Genomic DNA, 21891 nt, shown 5'->3' with positions numbered 1-21891 from the left:
TTGTTTACTCTCAAATATGATTACCAGAGGTTAGATAAGTAGATAGATAGATCTTAGTTTTAATTTTAAACTTAAGTTGAATAACTCTCTTGAAGCAAGGTAACATTGTTGACTGCTTCTGCTTATACATCTCCAACTTTTCCTCTTTTTTTCTTTTCTTTTTTACTGAAGTATAGTTGATTTTACAGTGTTGTGTCAATTACTGCTGTACAACAGAGTGATTCAGTCGTGTATATATACCCGTGCTGTGTTTAGTTACTCAATTGTGTCCAACTCTTTGCAACCCCATGGACTGTATCCCACCAGGTTCCTCTATCCATGGGGATTCTCCAGGCAAGAATACTGGAGCGGGTTGCCAAGCTCTCCTCAGGGGATTTTCTCAACCCAGAGATTGAACCCAGGTCTCCGACATTGCAGGCGGATTCTTTACTGTCTGAGCCACCGGGGAAGCCCAACCACTAGGGAAGCCCATAAATATACACATACATTCCCTTTTATAATATTCTTTTTCCATTATGGTCCATCACAGGACACTGAACATAGTTCTCTGTACTACGTGGCAGGACTCTGCCATCCATCCTTTCCACATGTAAAAGCTTACGTCTGCTAACTCCAACCTCCCACTCTGTCCCTCCCTCAACCTTCTCCCCTTTGGCAACCACCAATCTGTTCTCTATGTCCATGCTTCTGTTTCTGTTTAATAGGTAGGTTCAATTGTGTCATATTTTGCGTTCCACATATAAGTGATATCATGTGGTATTTATCTTTCTACTTCTGACTTACTTCATTTAGTATTAATCTCTACTTGCATCCATGTTGTTGCAAATGGCATTATTTTATTCCTTTTATGTCCTGGTAGTATTCCACTGTATTGCCAGTAAAAGCAGGTCACATGTAAATGTACCACATCTTCTTTATCCAGTCATCTGTTGAGGGGCATTAGGTTGTTTCCATGGCCTGGCTATTGTAAATAGTGCTGCTATCAACATCAGTCAGTTCAGTTCAGTCGCTCAGTCGTGTCTGACTCTTTGCGACCCCATGGACTGCAGCATGCCAGGCCTCCCTGTCCATCACCAACTCCCAGAGTCAACTCAAAATCATGTCCATTGAGTTGGTGATGCCATGCAACCATCTCATCCTCTATCATCCCCTTTTCTTCTTGCCTTCAATCTTTCCCAGCATCAGGGTCTTTTCCAATGAGTCAGCTCTTTGCATCAGGTGGCCAAAGTATTGGAGTTTCAGCTTCAACATCAGTCCTTCCAATGAAACCTCAGGACTAATCTCCTTTAGGATGGACTGGTTGGATCTCCTTGCAGTCCAAGGAACTCTCAAGAGTCTTCTCCAACATCACAGTTCAAAAGCATCAATTCTTTGGCGCTCAGCTTTCTTTATAGTCCAACTCTCACATCCATACATGACTACTGGAAAAAGCATAGCCTTGACTAGATGGACCTTTGTTGGCAAAGTAATGTCTCCGCTTTTTAATATGCTGTCTAGGTTGATCATAACTTTTCTTCCAAGGAGTAAGAACCTTTTAATTTCATGGCTGCAGTCACCATCTGCGGTGATTTGAGAGCCCCCAAAAATAACGTCTGCCACTGTTTTCATTGTTTCCCTATCATTTGCCATAAAGTGATGGGACCGGATGCCATGATCTTAGCATCAACATAGGGGTGCATGTGTCTTTTGAATTATAGTTTTTGCTGGATCATATGGTAATTTTATTTCTAGTTTTCTAAGGAATCTCTACACTGTTTTCCATAGTAAACAGTATGTGAGGGTTCCCTTTTCTCCACATCATGTCCAGCATTTGTTGTTTATAGGCTTTTTTATGATAACCACTGTAACAAGTGTGAAAAGTGAAAGTGAAGGTTGCTCAGTTGTATCCGACTCTTTGCGACCCCAAGGACTGTATTGTCCTTGGAATTCTCCAGGCCAGAATACCAGAATACTGGAGTGGGTAGCCTTGGTACACTATTGCAGTTTTGATTTGCATTTCTCTAGTAATTAGCAATATTGAGCATCTTTTCACGTGCCTATTGGCTATCTGTATTTTTTTTTTTTTGAGAAATATCTATGTAGATACTCTGCCCATTTTGGGGTTGGTTGTTTTTGGGGTTTTTTTTTTTGGTGTTAAGTTATATGATCTGTTTGTATATTTTGGAAATGAAGTCTTATCAGTTGCGTTGTTTGCAAATATTTTCTCCCAATTAATAGATTGTCTTTTCACTTTGTTTATGATTTCCTTTGCTATGCAAAAGCTTGTAAATTTGATTAGGCCCAACTGTTTATTTTTTACTTTATTTCTATTGATTTGGGAGACTGTTCTGTGTTTGGTTTTTTTTTTCCCCCTACATTAGCAGAGAAACGTCTGCCAGTATAGTTTTTGTTTTCAGAGTGAATGCTGAAGCAAATTGCCTCTTCTTATCTTAGGTAAAGTTTACTGTTTTGAGTTTGCTGTTGGCCCTTTTGAGTTCCAGTCACTAAATGTGAACCTAAGTTTTCAGCTTCACACCTCTTTTCCTGATTTTTAAGTCTGTCTTTTGGTGGAATAGATGCTCCCTATATGAAAGCTGTGCATAAAATCGGGACAAAATAAACTCAAAGGTTCCTCTTCGTCATTAATCTCCATGTGTCCGTCTCTGATGTAAACCTGCAGAGGGAGGACTTGGTAATTCGCTGCAACAGAGTGAAATAAAAATTGTATGGTCCTCAAAGGTAGTGCTCCCACAAGTAAATCCAGTAGCACAAACTTCTCCTTTTTCATTTAAGCCAAATGAATTTATCAAGAGAAAGAAATTCTCATAAAAGCTTAATTAGATGTTAAGAGAAATAAGCTAATAGAAAGAATTAATAAAAGGGAAGACAATAGCAGGCATATTTTGATGAATAATGTCTATTAATGTGTTAAATTGGGAGTAAAAGAAAAGTTATGCAAAGAAGTGGGGAAAAAAGCAGAGAAAATAAAAAGGAACAAAGTTCTCAAAGTATATAAGAAAATGAAGGAAAGAATGAAAGACAGCAGTGAATAGTAGATGTTGAAACAGAATTGAAAGTTCCCACCATTTTTAAAACATTATTTAACTAATAACATTGGAAGTATTAATGTTAAACTACGGGATAATTCATAAACAGAGATAAAGATATTTTATTAAAATTCTGTTTACATGCCACTGGATTTTTTTAAATGTACTACCATTGTAGTAGAACTGTCTATAATCTGTTTCTTTATAGCATTGGATAGATTATTACATATAGAGTTCATATGAAAATAGAGTAATCATACAATGTCTCAAAAGCAGAGGACTCATTATATGTGTACATTAATCAGAATATTCAATTCTACTTGAATAAACACAGCTATAATACTAAAATTTTAATATTTTCTGGATGCCTAACTATTTCATCAGTGATTTAGGATTACCCACTTATTTAAAGTATAATTGGGACATCCCCCAAAATCTAGTGGTTGCTCTTTTATTATAGCCATGTGCTCAGATTTATTCAAAGAGAGAACAGTTTCTGCAGCGTCCTTTAAAAATGAAAAAATAAAGTATCTGATTGTGATTGCTGTTTTGTAGGTTCAGACATTGAATGCATTCTTCCTTGGAAAAAAATAACAACTAGGAGCAATAATCACCGGCAAAACTTTGCAACACCAATTGCCTTGAAAAGGAAACAAATATTTCCCCCACACACAAGAAAAAATACTGTCCATTCCTGTCAGCCTTTTCAACCTCTTTTGTGTTCCAAGAAATTGCGAGTAATGAAAACAGGGCAGAGCCAATCAAATGGGTGTGTATACTAGTGCACTGTGAGAGTTGAAAGCTCTGCATTTAAAATAAGGTTTATGCATAATTCATAGCCTATGCATGTTTATGTAAATTACCAAAGGCGGAAGTATATAGGAAACCAGAATCTGAGGTAAAATGACGATGTTATAATATACTGCTGGACTTGCATCTCGCCAGTTCAACATACCCCCCTTTATACTATTCTTGAAAATTACATCATATGCCAGTTCACACTAGGAAACCTAATAAAACTTTGAGGCTCACACCCATAGTAGATTTTTCAACATTTCTTTCAGATTCCGTTTATTATTAAACACTGAAACTTAGCCATATATAATTCAGACAGCCTGGGAATAAAGATGTACATACATATTCCTGTTAATGGGTGTTATATAAGTTGAGGGAAATAGAAATGGTGCCTAGGCATTTTATTTAAAGATTGGGAGGTTTTAAATGTATGGAGATTTCCACTTCTAAAAAATGGAGGAAATGAACTCTTCCATCACTGAGAACAGTCAGTGAATTCTGGAAGGTAAAATAGTGTTTGGAAGGCAACCTCCCACGTAACATGGAACACCGGTGTGGTTTCTGATTGGTGATATTCAGCTCAGACTCACCTTCTGGGTTAAAGTGTTCTTTTGAATCAGTCATTGTGGGCTGCCAGCAGAGAAGAGCTTATTTGCATGAGCTCTCCACCTCCTGGTCAGCTCTGAAAATCTGGCAGCGTAACACTGCAATTGGCAAAGGAGTGTTTAAAAAAAATAATAATAATAAATAAGGGCTTCCAAAGAAAACACTGTCATAGAATTAAGTCCAGTGCACCTGAAATTCATTGCTGTGTTATCTCTTAAATTGTTATAAATATAGCAGGCATTTTGAAGTCACTTCTGTTTATTCCTTTCCTAATGTACTGTGTGAACCATTTTTCACATGTGTTAACGTACTATATGCAAATGGCATTTAATGTGTTTTATTCACAGAATGCATTTACAAATCATTTTGTGTATGGGAGGAAGCAGTTGCCTCACTATTACATGTGAAACTGAAAAGGAGGAGTACATATCACTACATTTCTCAAATGAGAGAAAATTTAAATGGAATGAGGAAGCCTACAGATGCTATAAGAGAAATTTTCTAGGTTTCTAATTCACCTCTTAGTACCTTTTTCTCACTTCATATACAAAATCTGTTGCTGAATTTCCCTCCTTAAGAGTTTTAAGCGCTTGTCATGAGAAACAGTTATCCCTTCCATTATTCGTGCTTAGTTCCACGTATCCTGTTCCTCTTAGAAATCGAAAGGAAAAGCTCAGAAACAGCAAACACTTACAGGTGAAGCAAAGATTAAACATTTGTGCTCCATGTACTACCACAGTAACAGAATAATTTCTCACACATCTAATAGTCATGTATTTTATTTATGGCATTTAAAGACTTTCAAATAATTTGCAACAGAATTTATTTTAAATAGTTCTCATACACTAAACTACATAAATCAGTATGTTTTAAAAATGCAGAGTAGGTTAAATATTGAAAGTATATTTAAATTCCATTTTATATAATATTAAATATGTAACCAAAAACAGCATCTCTAATTGTGATAAAAATAATGTGAAGAATGTGTACGCCATAATGCTTTTATTCTGCTAATTTATAGAAATAGGTCCCTAAATGGTTATTATTTTCATTCCATGTGTAGAATGACCAGGAAAAATGCTAGCAATTACTCGGTGAATGGTGTTCTACCCTGGCATGAAGCTATCACTGATTTGCATGTAGCATTGTTGGAGATGAAGCCTGTGACATACAGATCATCATCAACATTGGGAATTCACACTGCCAACCATACCTCCTCATACAAACACATACTGCCACTTATGGGTCAAAGGGGGTGTTGCCGCTGCGGTTCTGAGCTATTAAAACACATCACGCTCCTGGAATTTTAAACATGTTTAGAAGTGGGGTCTTTTAGAAGGATGTTTTTTCCTTTGTTATGTAAACAAAAGGAATTCTTTTAGAAACTTATTCCATGGAAATATTGGTCTTTTACCTACATTTTCATGGTTTCCTCAAAGGAAAAAAAAGGCACGTGGCACAACATTAAGATATTAATTATTTGATATGTTAGTATCAAATAGAGTGTAAATGTAGTTAGGAAGAAAATGTAAAAGTCTTCTTTAAATTTAAGAATAAGAAAGAAAAGATCAAAATGTAGATACAGTCCACTAATTTTTGAGCAGTGTCTTTTAGTAGCTTCTGTGGTGGCACGAGTCCACAAACATAAACTCAGATGAGGCAACTTTTACCTCATTTATCAAGTAGACAAAAGAGAATCTTATTTTTAATTATCAGTATAATTATCTCTATTATTTCCTTTGTGTTGCATATATAGTCATTGATTGACTTATTTCCTGCTATTCATCCTTATTTATTAAAAAAAAAACTAAAAATTTTTCTCTGTGCATTTTAGATTAAGTATTTTGAATTTAACATAATGAGGGATTATTATTATTTCTTGATTTAAATAAAAGCTTAATTGATAACAAAATAGTGAATTGGTTGCGGACCTTGAGAATTACACTCTCAGCTAAAAGATATTTTTCTACCAAATTTTTGAGAGGACATGTGAATGTATTAGAGAATTTACGTCTGCCCTATGGGACTGTCTATAGTAGATTGTTTCTATACATTATATGTCAAGACTTGTCTATTGAGGCACATACAGCAGGTACGCACAGGAGTATAATTTATAAAGTATGCTTACAGGGTATTTTTTTTTATCATGTCCTCACCCATTCTCTATTACCTCTTTTGTCCTCTAATTTTCATGAGGCTCTGTCGTGCATCTTATTTTCTATTTAGTGAAGAAGCTGAGTGATCGGTTATGTATGATAAGAGGAAAAATCAGTCAAATGTGGACAAGGCTGGCCTGATAAGACTGAAATGGAGTATGCTTTTGGTTGTGTAATAATTTCCAGCTGTGTTCTAGTTTAAGAAACCATCCAACATGACATTCCTAGCTTCACTCAGTCACACATTTCATACAGGTAGTATTTTTCAGATGACACCAAGTTAGAAGGGCTTGCTAACACTTCAGAAGAGAAGATCAGAATTCAAAGTGACCTCGATAAATTGAAGAAACAGCATGAACCAGATGAAAACACTGGCTTGCCACAGGTCCTTCAGGGGGGAAGAATCTAAGCTGGAATTCATCACTCATTTATTTATTCATTCATCCAGTATTTATTGAATTCCTATTATGTGCCAGCCACAAAGTGAATATTGGTTAATTTTAGTTTGGAATTCTGACCCCTCCTTTGATAACTGGTCATTCTAGGAAATAAATCTCTCTCAAAATTCTATGTTCCTGCATTGTACAAAACAGGTTTCAGAAAAAAAATACAAGCAGATCAAGGAATACCATCATCATACTGATATATGTGTGTGTGTATATAAATAAATACATATATATCATATATGTATATCTATATAGTATATATACGTATATACACTCTTCATTCTTTTTAAACACAAGTCACTTTGAGGAGATAAAATGTAGTATTTAATGTTAAACTTTGGGTTACAGTATGTTGGAATGGGGTTCCCAGGTAGTGCAGTGGTAAAGAATATGCCTCCCAATCCAGGAGACACAAGAGACTCAGGTTCAATCTCTAGGTCAGGAAGATCTCCCAGAGTAGGAAATGGCAACCCACTCCAGTATTCTTGCCTGGAAAATCCCATGGACAGAAGAGTCTGGTGGGCTGCAGTCCATGGTGTCACATAGAGTTGGACATGGCTGAGCACACACACACACTTCCACAGGTTATAATAAAAGTAAGTAAAAGATATTTTCATACTGTTCATGGGGTTCTCAAGGCAAAAATATTGAAGTGGTTTGCCATTTCCTTCTCCAGTGGACCACATTTTGTCAGAACTCTCCACCATGACCCATCTGTCTTGGGTATCCCTACACGGCGTGGCTCATAATTTCATTGAGTGGGCCTTAGGAAGCGTCACTATGAACAAAGCTATGGAGGTGGAATGGAATTCCAGTTGCACTATTTTCAAACCCTAAAGATGATGCTGTGCAAGTGCTGTACTCAATATGCTAGCAAATTTGAAAAACTCAGCAGTGGCCAGAGGACTAGAAAAGGTCAGTTTTCATTCCAATCCCAAAGAAAGGCAATGCCAAAGAATGCTCAAATTACCACATAATTGCACTCATCTCACATGCTAGCAAAGTAATGCTCAAAATTCTCCAAGCCAGGCTTCATCGCAGCACTGTTTATAATAGCCAGGACATGGAAGCAACCTAGATGTCCATCAGCAGATGAATCGATAAGAAAGCTGTGGTACATATACACAATGGAGTATTACTCAGCCATTAAAAAGAATACATTTGAATCAGTTCTAATGAGGTGGATGAAACTGGAGCCTATTATACAGAGTGAAGTAAGCCAGAAGGAAAAACACCAATATGGAATTTAGAAAGATGGTAACGATAACCCTGTATACGAGACAGCAAAAGAGACACTGATGAAAAAAAACAAAACAAAACAAAACAAAAGTATGTGAACCATGAACTTCCAGATGTTCAAGCTGGCTTTAGAAAAAGCAGAGGAACCGGAGATCAAATTGGCAACATCCACTGGATCATTGAAAAAGCAAGAGAGTTCCAGAAAAACATCTATTTCTGCTTTATTGACTATGCCAAAGCCTTTGACTGTGTGGATCACAATAAACTGTGGAAAATTCTGAAAGAGATGGGAATACCAGACCACCTGACCTGCCTCTTGAGAAATCTGTATGTAGGTCAGGAAGCAACAGTTAGAACTGGACATGGAACATACTGGTTCCAAATAGTACGTCAAGGCTGTATATTTTCACCCTGCTTGTTTAACTTATATGCAGAGTACATCATAAGAAATGCTGGGTTGGATGAAGCAGAAGCTGAAATCAAGATTTCTGGGAGAAAAATCAATAACCTCAGATATGCAGATGCCACCACCCTTATGGCAGAAAGTGAAGAAGAACTAAAGAGGCTCTTGATGAAAGTGAAAGAGGAGAGTGAAAAAGTTGGCTTAAAGCTCAACATTCAGAAAACTAAGATCATGGCATCTGGTCCCATCACTTCATGGCAAATAGATGGGGAGACAGTGGAAACAGTGACAGACTATTTTTGGGGGGCTCCAAAATCACTGCAGATGGTGACTGCAGTCCTGAAATTAAAAGACACTTGCTCCTTTGAAGAAAAGCTATGACCAACCTAGACAGCATATTAAAAAGCAGAGACATTAGTTTGCCAACAAAGGTCCATCTAGTCAAGGCTATAGTTTTTTTAATACTCATGTATGGATGTGAGAGTTGGACTATAAATAAAGCTGAGCACCGAAGAATGGATGCTTTTGAACTGTGGTGTTGGAGAAGTCTCTTGAGAGTCCCTTGGACTGCAAGGAGATCCAGCCAGTCATTCCTAAAGTAAATCAGTCCTGAATATTCGCTGGAAGGACTGATAAATACTTTGGCCACCTAATGCGAAGAACTGACTCATTGGAAAAAACCCTGATGCTGAAAAGACTGAAGGCGGAGGAGAAGGGGGTGACAGAGGATGAGATGGTTCGATGGCATCACGGACTCAATGGACATGAGTTTGAGTGAACTCCGGGAGTTGGTGATGGACAGGGAGGCCTGGCGTGCTGCAGTCCGTGGGGTCGCAAAGATTCAGACATGACTGAGTGACTGAACTGAACTGAAAACGTATTTTACTGGTTAAATCTTTATATGCTATAATTCAGGAATACTCAATTCACTTTTAAAAATTTGATTCCAATAGTATTCTACCTTTGTTTTCCCCTGGCTGTCTTGAGGAAGAGTAATCATGCATCCTAGTTTGATTGAGACAATTGACATTTGCTTTTTCAGTATAATAGTCTCTTTCACTCTCAGAAGTGATCCACTTAAAAAATAAATTATGTGATCCCCCTAGTTTGAGATGTGTACCCAAACAATGTGCTTTCTAATGGTGTCAACTAAGATGTCATTCCTGCCCTTGGACACCTGGAGAGACATAATATCAACAGATATTTCAGAGGAAACCAACGACCAGAAGGATGAACAGCCTTCACAAAGGAGCCAGTAGTCAAGAGGCCATTAAAAGTGTTAAATTTGAGAACATAGGACAGTAAAGACTAATTAACAACTTAGCAGACATAGTTCGTCTTTGAGCAAAAACTACGACAGATAGGTGTCTTTAACTTGAAAACCGGTTCCCGAGACAAAATAGGCAGAAATGGTAATAGTATGTGATAGTAACACCCATAAGTAGCTAATATATACCTATCTGTAATGAAAGCGTTTTCATTACTTTTCCAGACTTTTCACCATTCCTTGAAATGAACATGTATATATTTCACTGGTAACCAAATTTTTATAACTATTTTATAATTGTTGCACCTAGGTTTTATTTCTCATCATCTTTTTCTCTTCTCAAATGTGTAGCCTTAGGTGTGAGGAAATAAAGAGTTAAATTTTTAAACAGCCACTGATACGCTTTCTAAAGCAATTATTCCTTCTGTCACCAAGAGATAAATGTCCTACCACAAGACATTACAAATGTGCTCTTCTAGACTCTAATACAAATTACCGTCAGACCACACCACTTAAAGCCTTCTTGTTCTTATTTAGTAAAGCCAATTCCTTGTGATTTTTAAAAAATATATAAAGAAGAAAATATCTTGCTCTGAGGATTGAGAATACATTTTAACAATTTGTAACCCTTTTAAAATAACATTAGCTGCTTACTAACTCTTTCAGTACCAAGACGCACAGACATTCTGGCGCAAGTAGGTAAGGCAGAAAGCCTCTGGTATTGGGTGAGTTTTCAATGTCTGTTAGGTATGCAGGAAGCACCTCTAAGCAACACAAGGAATGCTAAAGTTAGCCCATACTAAGCCTCATGAAGACAAATTTAAATCACAAAACCTGTCAACTAAGTTTACCTCCCTTGTAGTCTCACCTGAAGCAGAAGTGATCTCAGGGTCACACAGCACACATCAATGTGCCTAGAGATTGTGAACACAATGCAGGCATCTAGGTTTGTGATTTTGCACTATGATTTTTTTCAGTTCCCTAGGTCTGTGAAATGACAAATCTAATCAACAACTCATTTTGAGGCAGCTAAACTTAAAAACAGAGCTACTTGGCAGCCCATAGGCCATAGAAAGGTGCCACAAATTAGGCTACGAGTGAAGCAAGGTTGTGAGTGAGCACTGTCTTTTTTTAAAAAAATCTTTTTAGCAGTTTATTATGGACATTTCAAATATGGGAGAACAGTGAAAGAATTTTGTAACAAACACATGTATACCTACTACCTAGACTCTACATTTATCACATATGTTTTATCACACTTATTTCTTATCCTTCTATCTTTCTTTAACCTCATTTTGGTTTTTTTTTTTCCTTTTTTTTTAAATTTAAAAAAAAACTATCTTATATTGGAGCATACTTGATTAACAATGTTGTGTTAGTTTCAGGTGTTCAGCAAAGTGATTCAGTTATACACATTTCTATTCTTTTTCAAATTCTTTTCCAATTTAGGTTATCACAGAATATTGAGTAGTGTTCCTGTGCTATACCGTAGGTCTTTGGTTATCTATTTTTTTAATTTATTTATTTAAAATGAAACAAAGATGAATATTTTTAATGATAAAAGGTAAAATTCATAAATGTAGCAGTGTATGCATGTTAATACCAAAATCCCAGACTATCCCTCCTCCTCACCCTTCCCTTGGTAACCATAAGTTACTTCTCTAAGTCTGTGAGTCTATTTCTGTTTCTAAGTTCATTGGTCCTTTTTTTTTAAGATTCCACATGTAGATGATATAATATTATATTTGTCTTTCTTCCTAATCTCCATCCATGTTGCTACAAATGGCATTATTTTTTTCTTTTTAATGGCTGAGTAATAGTCCATTGTATGTATGTACCACATCTTCTTTATTCATTCACCTGTCGATGGACATTTAGGTTGCTGCCATATCATGGCTATTGTAAATAGTGCTACAATGAACATTGTGGTATGTGTATCCTTTGAAATCACATGTTTCTATGAATATATGACCAAGAGCGGGATTGCTGGATTTTATGGTAACTCGATTTTTAATTTCTTAAGGAACCTGCATACTGTTCTCCATGGTGACTGTATCAGTTTCCTCCCACCAACAGCATATATTGTTTATAAATTGTTTGATGATGGCTGTTCTGACTGGTGCAAGCACATGGCAGTTTTGGTTTGTATTTCTCTAATAATTAGAGATATTGAGCATCTTTTCATGTGCCTCTTAGCCATCTGTATGTCTTCTTTGGAGAAATGTCTAGGTCTGCCCATTTGTTGACTGAGTTGTTTGATTTTTTTTTTTTTAATTGAGCTTCATGAGCTGTTTATAAATTTTGGAGACTAATCCCTTGTTGGTTGCATTGTCTGTAGATAAAGTTCTCCCATTCTATTGGTTGTCTTTTTGTTTTGTTTACAGTTTCCTTTACTGTTTAAGGATTCAAGTCTGTAGATTGGAGAATGATGTAGAAATGCAGAGCAAAGAAAAGATGTGATGTGAGCCTAGAGGACTGACCAGTCCTCAGGTGTGTTTCCAGATCAGTCTAGCAGGCCCAGCACTGCTTCAGCCGCAGGCATCCACTCTAACCACCAACCCCATTTCATTAGTATAACTACAGCAGTCTTGTTTTATTTTTTCCAACCCCCCCCCCAAAAAAAATATTTTAAGGAGAAAAGTGAACAATTAAATAGATAAATAAGAAATGAGTGAGACAGAGAAATTGTCTTCACTACAGAATAGAGGTTGTGTGTTTAAATTAACAGGATATATATTAAATACTATACTGAGAAACATAGACTATCTGCCTTTGAGACTATTTATCATGAAAAAAATCTTGACACTTGATTTGAAAAACTTTCACTAAGCATAGAATAGGAGACTACAAGTCCTTCGTCTTTCCTCCCAAACACAGTTTACACAAACTATAACAGTGGGAGGAAACAGTCAGTAAGTTATGTCCCAGAATGATCAGTTCTTGGGTACTAAGCCTACTTTATGGTCCAACTCTTTCATCCATACATGACTATTGGAAAAACCATAGCTTTGGCTATTCAGACCTTTGTCAACAAGGTGATATCTCTTCTTTTTGATACGCTGTCTAGGTTTGTCATAGCTTTTCTTCCAAGGAGCAAGCATCTTTTAAATATATGGCTGCAGTCACTGTCTGCAGTGATTTTGGAACCCAAGAAAATACAATCTGTCACTGCTTCCAATTTCTTCCCTACTACTTAACATGAAGAGACGGGACTGGATGCCATGATCTTAGCTTTTTGATTGTTGAGTTCTAAACCAGCTTTTTCACTCTTCTCTTTCACCCTCATCAAGAGGCTCTTTAGTTACCCTTCAGTTCTGCCATTAGAGTGGTATCATCTGCGTATCTGAGGCTGTTGATATTTCTCCCAGCAGTCTTGATTCCAGCTTGTGATTTATCCAGTCTGGCATCTCACATGATGCATATAAGTTAAATAAACAGGGTTACAATATACATCATTGTTGTACTCCTTTCCCAATTTTGAACCAGTCCATTGTTCTATGTCCAGTTCTGTTACTTCTTGACAGGTTTCTCAGGAGACAGGTAAAGAGGTCTGGTATTCCCATCTCTTTAAGAACTTTCCACAGTTTGTATGATCCACATGGTCAAAGGCTATAGCATAGTCAATGAAGCAGAAGTAGATGTTTTTCTGGAATTCCCTTGCTTTCTCTATGATCCAGTGACTGTTGACAATTTGATCTCTGGTTCCTCTGCCTTCTCTAAACCCAGCTTGTATATCTGGAAGTTCTCAGTTTACATACTACTGAAGCCTAGCTTGAAGGATTTTGAGCATAACCTTCCTAGCATGTAAAATGAGCACAATTGTCTGGTAGTTTGAACACCTTTCTTTCAGACTGGAATGAAAACTGACCTTTTCTAGTCCTGTGGCCATTGCTGAGTTTTCCAAATTGGCTGACATATTGAGTGCAACACTTCAACAGCATCATCTTTTAGATTTGAAATAAATCAGCTGGAATTCCAGCACCTCCAATAGCTTTGTTTGTAGTAATGATTCCTAAGGCCCACTTGACTTCACTCTCCAGGATATCTGGCTCTAGGTGAGTGATCATACATCACGGTTGTCTAGGTCATTAAGATCTTTTTTGTATAGTTCTGTGTATTCTTGCCACCTCTTCTTAATATCTTCTGCTTCTGTTAGGTCCATACCATTTCTGTTCTTTGGTGTGTCTATCTCTGCATGAAATGTTCCCTTGGTATCTTTAATTTTCTTAAATAAATCTCTAGTCTTTTCCATTCTATTGTTTTCCTCTATTTCTTTGCATTGATCACTGAGGAAGGCTTTCTTATCTCTCCTTGCTATTCTCTGGAACTCTGCATTCAATTGGGTATATCTTTCCATTTCTCCCTTACTTTTCACTTCTCTTCTTTGCTCAGCTATTTGTAAAGCCTCCTCAGACAACCACTTTGCCGTCTTCCATTTCTTCTCCTTTGGGATGGTTTTGGTCACTGCCTCTTGCATAGTTTTACAAACCTCTGTCCATAGTTCTTCAAGTACTCTGTCTACCAGATCTAATCCTTTAAATCTATTCATCACCTCCACTGTGTAATCATAAGGGGTTTGATTTAGGTTGGTCATTCCTGAATGACCTAATGGTTTTCCCTACTTTCTTCAATTTAAGCCTGAATTTTGGAATAAGGAGCATATGATATGAGCCACAATCAGTTTCAGGTCTTGTTTTTGTTGACTGTATAGAGCTTCTCCATTTTTGGCTGCAAAGAATATAATCAGTCTGATTTCACATCTGGTGATGTCCATGTATAGAGTCGTCTCTTGTGTTGTTGGAAGAGGGTGTTTTCTATGACCAGTGTGTTCTCTTGACCAAACTCTGTTAGCCTTTGCCCTGCTTCATTTTGCACACCAAGTAAACTTGCTTGTTACTCCATGTATCTCTTGACTTCCTACTTTTGCATTCTAATCCCCTATGATGAAAAGGACGTTTTTTTATGGTGTTAGTTCTAGAAGATCTTGCAGGTCTTCATAGAACCGTTCTACTTCAGTTTCTTGAATGTTAGTGGTTGGGGCATAGACTTGAATTACTGTGATATTGAATGATTTGCCTTGTAAATGAACTGAGATCATTCTGTCCTTTTTGAAATTGCGCCCAAATTTTTAAAATTGCATTTCGGACTCTTTTGTTGACTGTGAGAGATGCTTCAGTTCTTTTAAGTGATTCTTGTGCACAGTAGTAGATGTAATGGTCATCTGAATTAAACTCTCCCATTCCTATCCATTTATTTCAGGATTCCTAAGACGTTAATGTTCACTCTTGCCATCTCCTGTTTGACCACATCCTATTCATGGACCTGACATTCCAGGTTCCTATGCAATATTGTTCTTTACAACATGGGATTTTACTTCCACCACCAGACACAGTCACAGCTGAGCATTATTTCTGCTTTGGCTTATCTGCTTCATTTTTTCTGGAGCTATTAGTGATTGCCCTCTGCTGTTCCCAGTAACATATCGGACACCTTCTAATCTGGGGGCTCAACTTCCAGTGTCATATCTTTTTGCTTTTTCATATTGTTCATAGTGTTCTCATGGCAAGAATATTGGAGTGATTTGCCATTGCCTCCTGCAGTGGACCACTTTTTGTCAGAACTCTTCAGTATGACCCGTCCATCTTGGGTGAACTGGCATAGCATGGCTCATAAATTCATTGAATTACACAAGCCCCTTCACCACAACAAGGCTGTCATCCATGAGGAAGGGAGGAAACAGAGGCAGGGACTATTCTGCAAGTCTTGTCTTCTGTTTGGGGAAATTATGTCTATTTTCTAACATTTCTATCAGAGATTATAAAAATACTACTTCTTGGTGCCCTAAGGAAGAACAGTTATATTTGGGTGGTGTTACTCTCAATCATATTGATAAAAGAGGAAATCCCACCAGCTCACCTTCTCTTAAAGTAGTCAGCAAATCATTTCCTTTGAGTTTGGGCTGTAGACAAAAGATTCTTTTCCGTAGGCCCTCATAACACTGAAATTCCCTTGGTCTGCAAGGAAATCAAACCAGTCAATTCTATAGGAAATCAACCCTGAATACTCAGTGGAAGGACTGATGCTGAAGCCGAAGCTCCAATACTGTGGCCACCTGAGGCAAAGAGTCAAATCACTGGAAAGGATCCTAAGCTGGGAAAGATTGAAGGCAAAAGGAGAAGGGCCGCAGAGGATGAGACGGTTAGATAGCATCCCTGACTTAAAGGATGTGAATTTGAGTTAACTCCAAGAGATAGTGAAACACAAAGGAGCATGGCATGCTGAAGCCCAGCCAGTCACAAAGGGCTGGACACGATTTATCTACTCTACAATAACAACATGATACGGACGATAAATCTCAACTTATTCTAGAACTTGAAACAACCAATCAAAAAAGCAATAAAGAGCTAAGACCCAATATACATACTATCAAAGTATTGTTGTTTAGTTGCTAAGTCCTGTATGACTCTTTGGGACCCCATGGACTGTAGCCTACCAGGCTTCTCTGTCCCTGGAATTCTCCAGGCATGAATATAGGAATGTGTTGCCATTTCCTTCTCCAGGGGATCTTCCTGACTCAGGGATCGAACCCGTGTGTCCTGTACTGGCAGGCAGATTCTTTACCACGGAGCCACCAGGGAGGCCTAAATTTAACTCTAAAATTAACTCACTAGATATTAATACCACCAAATTGTACACGTAAATGGTAAATTTTATATTATATACTATAATTTTAAAAGTTAGAGTTAAAAATATGGTTTGTTTTAAAAAAAAGAAATATCTTTTGATTGTTTATGCCTCCTAAAATTCTAAGTTTTCGGCTTTCCTGGTAGCTCAGTGGTAAAGAATCTGCCTGCCAATGTGGGAGACATGGGTTCAGTCCCTAGTTGGGGAAGATTCCACATGCCACAGAGCAACTAATAACTGTACGCCACAGTTATTGAGCCTGTGCTCTCAAGCTAGGAACTGCAACTCCTTAGCCCACTCACTGCATCTGCTGAAGTCTGAGCACTCTAGAGTCAGCGTTGAAGAGAAACCACAGCAATGAGAAGCCTATGCACCGTTAACCAGAGAGTAGCCCCTTTCTCCACAACTAAAGAAAAGCCCGCACAGCAACAAAGACCCACAACAGTCAAAAATAAATTAATTAATTAATAAATTCTGAGTTTTAGTTCTGAGCCAGTTGTTTGTGGAAATAACTAATTACTTAATGAGGAGTTGAGCAAAGGAAGAGACATCTCTGATCTAGGTTCTCTAAAACAAATGGGTTAGATGAGGTCAGAATAAGGCGAGCCTTGAGAATTGGTTAGTGTTATCTTGCTGCTGCTGCTAAGTCACTTCAGTCGTGTCCGACTCTGTGACCCCATAGACAGCAGCCCATCAGGCTCCCCCCGTCCCTGGGATTCTCCAGGCAAGAACACTGGAGTGGGTTGCCATTTCCTTCTCCAATGGATGAAAGTGAAAAGTGAAAGTGAAGTCACTCAGTCGTATCTGACTCGTAGCGACCCCATGGACTGCAGCCTACCAGGCTCCTCCGTCCATGGGATTTTCCAGGCAGGAGTACTGGAGTGGGGTGCCATTGCCTTCTCCAAGTGTTATCTTAGGAACGTGTTTAAATAAAACAAGTTTGGTCCTCAAGCCATCTTATTTTTGAGGTCTTTATTACCATTATGCAGAGAGATTAAACAAATGACCAAGTGAAAAGAGGAGACAGGTGATAATTAAGAGTGGAAAAAATTAATTTTTAAACATTCAGAAGCCTTGAGTATAGTGATTGCTTTGCTATAACTGAGTATATGAGGACTATTAATTTGTTTAAAAAAGAGAAAAAAAAGTTGTTGGCACATCAAAGAATTAAGCAAAATAATCCCTGATGATATGTTCAAACTGTGGTTAGGATGACTCTCAAATAAACTAAGATCTTCCCGCCCCTGTAGAGAATGGTGTTTTTCAAGAGACCAGATAGCATCAGGATTGTATTTAATAATTTTTTTTCTTTTCAATTAACCTTCTAATGCTGAACAAATTCAAGTATCCTTATACAGTGCAAGCTAACATGTTACATTTCTCTACCACAAACTGTATGCCGTAGGGAATTAATTCAGTTAAATTCACACTTACGGACTATTTAATGGCCTATGATACCTCTCTAAGTGGTTCTTCAAGGCCAGTCTCATGCTCCTTCTTTCTACTCATTGTTCTGTGCCAGAAGCAACCTTTCTTTCTTGCTTGGTCTCTGTGAAATACCAAGCAAGACATCATCGATTAAAAACTGAAAGTGATAAGAAACTACCAACTGCCAGATCATTGTAAAAGCAGCAGGTCTGTTTCCTCAGAGGGAAAAAAGGGCAGAAAACAAGGCTCCACATCGAATAGAATTATTTATAGCAATGTTTTCTTCCCCGTTTTGTAGAAAATAAAAAAATATGAAAAAGCCACAAGGTTCTGCTCTCGTTTTGCATTTTAGTAACGTTTTGGCTGAAGTTAAAGGTTCTAGGTAATAAAGACTTCTGGATTTCTTCCCACTTCCTTTCCCTTCACAGAACTACCAGATGAGAGATCTTGGCTATATGCATCAGCTCTCACAAAGCTGCTCTTCAGGGGAAACTTCCCACTGGAGCTTGCACCTCTCCTTTCATCATCCCTCCTTTGTTGGTAGGATATGTGTTGGTACAGCCTTTTGAAAATAGTTTTAAAATTTAAAATACACATACTTCTTGATCTTAACATTGCATGAATATTTCTGTAGGATTGATTTTTGAGACGGGGGAAAGCAGCCCCTGACATCCAGGAACTGGCCTTACACAGGGAGGCCTTGATGGTGCTGATTGCTTACCTGGCACCCACAGCTAGAAGGAGGTGTTCTTCTGCTGGACATTTGAAAAATCTCATAGAACACGAACTCTGCCCAAGGTCACTTGGTGACTGTGATGGAGTGAGACCAAAGCAAAACAAAACAAAAAAGATAGCTTCTTGGAGTCTTACCCAAAATTGCCAAACCAAAACCCAAATTCTGTGTTTTCAAATACCCTCCTACTGAGATCCCTCATGGTTCACCATGATGCATGATCTCCCTTATTGCAACAAGCAATAAACCCAAATTACTTTCTGGGGGTCTTCAGTGGGCAGGCAGAAACAGCTCTTTGAGAAAGAATATTGCTTACAGCAATATTTGTAATAGCAAAAATTGGATCCAACCTATACAGAAATATGAAAATGATTCAACATGTTATAAATACATTCATTTTATGAAATAGGCCTTTAATAAGTTGGATGCATAGTTGTTGGAATGGGGAACAGAATGTCTAAGCTGTGCTGTTATTTTGGAGGCAAAGGGGAAGCAGGTTAAATAAAATCACAATAAATAGGATACTGTTCTATGTTTAAGAGAAAATCTGTGTGTGTGGTGTATATACAGAAAAAGTTCTGGAAGAATGCATATCAAACTCTTAACAGTACCATGAGGAAGAGGTAAAAAGAAATTTTCATATTTCATGTTACACATATCTATATTGTTTTAATTCTGACAAAGTTCTGTAATTTTTAGAAAGGACTATAATTTTTATTTTTTAACTTATTTTTTATCTGGAGTGTATTTGATTTACAGTGTTGTGTTAGTTTCAAATGTACAGCAAAGGATTTAGTTATACATATACCTATATCGATTCTTTTTCACCTTTTTCACATATGGGTTATTACAGACGATTGAGTAGCGATCCCTGTTGATTGTCTATTTTATATATAGTAATGTTTATATGTTAATACTATCCTCCTAATTTATCCCCCCCATTTCTCTTTGGTAGCCATAAGTTTGTTTTCTAAGACTGTTTTCCATCATAATGGCTGTACCAATTTACATTCCCACCAACAGTGTAGGAGCATTCCCTTTTCTCCACCCTCTCTCCAGCATTTATTGTTTGTAGACTTTTTGATGATTACCATTTTCTGACCTGTGTGAGATGATACCTCATTGTAGTTCAGATTTACACATCTCTAATAATTAGTGATGCTGAGCATTTTTTTCATGTGCTTTTTGGCCATCTGTATGTCTTCTTTGGAGAAATGTCTGTTTAGATCTCCTTTCCACTTTTATTGGATTTTTTAGTTTTTCATATTGAGCTGCATGAGCTGATTGTATATTTCATCAGAAAAACCTTTTGCAAATATGTTGTCCCATTTTGTAGTTGTCTTTTCATTTTGTGTATGATTTTCTTTGCTGTGCAGAAGTTTTTGAGTTTAATTAGGTCCCATTTATTTATTTATTTATTTTAATTCTCTCAGAAGTGGATCCAGGGAGATATTGCTGTGATTTGTGTTAAAGAGTGTTCTGCCTATGTTTTCCTCTAAGACTTTTAGACTGTCTGATCTCACATTTAGGTCTTTAATCTATTTTGAATTTATTTTGGGGTATGGTATTAGAGAATATTCTAATTTAATTTTTTTACATGTAGTTGTTTAGGTTTCCCAGCACCACTTATTGAAGAGATTATTCTTTCTCCATTGTGTACTCTTGCCTCCTTTGTTGTAGATTAATTCACCAGAGATGCGTGGGTTTATTTCTGGACTATTTTACCTATTCCATTGATTCGTGTGTCTGTCTGTATTCCAGTACCACACTGCATATACGACTATATTGTTGTTGTTCAGTCACTCAGTCAGGTTCAGCTCTTTGTGACCCCATGGACACAGCATGCCAAGCTTCCCTGTCCTTCACCATCTCCTGGAGCTTGCTCAAACTCATGTCCATTGAGTCAGTGATGACATCCAACCATCTCATCTTCTGTCATCCTCTTCTCCTCACGCCTTCAATCTTTCTCAGCATCAGGGTCTTTTCCAATGAGTCAGTTCTTCACATTAGGTGGCCAAAGTATTGCAGTTTCAGCTTTAGCATCAGTCCTTCCAATAAATATTCACAGTTGATTTCACTTAAGATTCACTGGTTTAATCTCATTGCAGTCCAGGGAACTCTCAAGAGTCTTCTCCAACACCACAATTCAAAAACATCAATTCTTCTGCTCTCAGTCTTCTCTATGGTCCAACTCTCACATTCATATATGACTACTGAAAAAACCATAGCTTTGACTATATGGACCTTTGTTGGCAAAGTAATGTCTCTGCTTTTTAATATGCTGTCTAGGTTTGTTGTAGCTTTTCTTCCTAGAAGCAAACGTCTTTGAATTTCATGGCTGCAGTCACCATCTGCAGTGATAATGGCACCCAAGAAGATAAAGTCTGTCACTGTTTCCATTGTTTCCCCATCTATTTGCCATGGAGTGATGGGACCAGATACCATGATCTTCGTTTTTTGAATGCTGAGTTTTAAGCCAGCTTTTTCACTCTCCTCTTTCACTTTCATCAAGAGGCTCTTTAGCTCTTCTTCACTTTCTGCCATAAGGGTGGTGTCATCTGTATATCTGAGGTTATTGATATTTCTCCCAGCAATCTTGATTCCAGCTTGTGCTTCATCCAGCCTGGCATTTCACATGATGTACTCTGCATATAAGTTAAATAAGCAAGGTGACAATATACAGCCTTGACATACTCCTTTCCCAATTTGAAGCCAATCTGTTGTTCCATGTCTGGTTCTAACTGTTGCTTCTTGACCTGCATACAGGTTTCTCAGGAGGCAGGTGAGAAGGTCTGGTATTCCCCTCTCTTGAAGAATTTTCCACAGTTTGTTTTGATCCACACAGTCAAAGGTTTTAGTGTAGTCATTGAAGCAGAAGTCACGAAGCAGAATTTCTGGAATTCTCTTGCTTTTTTTATGATCTAATGGGTGGTAGCAATTTGATCTCTGGTTCCTCTGCCTTTTCTAAATCCAGCTTGAACATCTGGAACTTCTCAATTCATGTACTGTTGAAGCCTAGCTTGGAGAATTTTGAGCATTACTTTACTAGCATGCGAAATGAGTGCAATTGTACAGTAGTTTGAACATTCTTTGGCATTGCCCTTCTTT

The sequence above is a fragment of the Bison bison genome, unplaced genomic scaffold, assembly GCF_000754665.1.
Source record: "Bison bison bison isolate TAMUID 2011002044 unplaced genomic scaffold, Bison_UMD1.0 scf7180017864533, whole genome shotgun sequence".
Taxonomy (NCBI): Eukaryota; Metazoa; Chordata; class Mammalia; order Artiodactyla; family Bovidae; genus Bison; species Bison bison.
Note: the sequence above shows the minus strand (reverse complement) of the source record.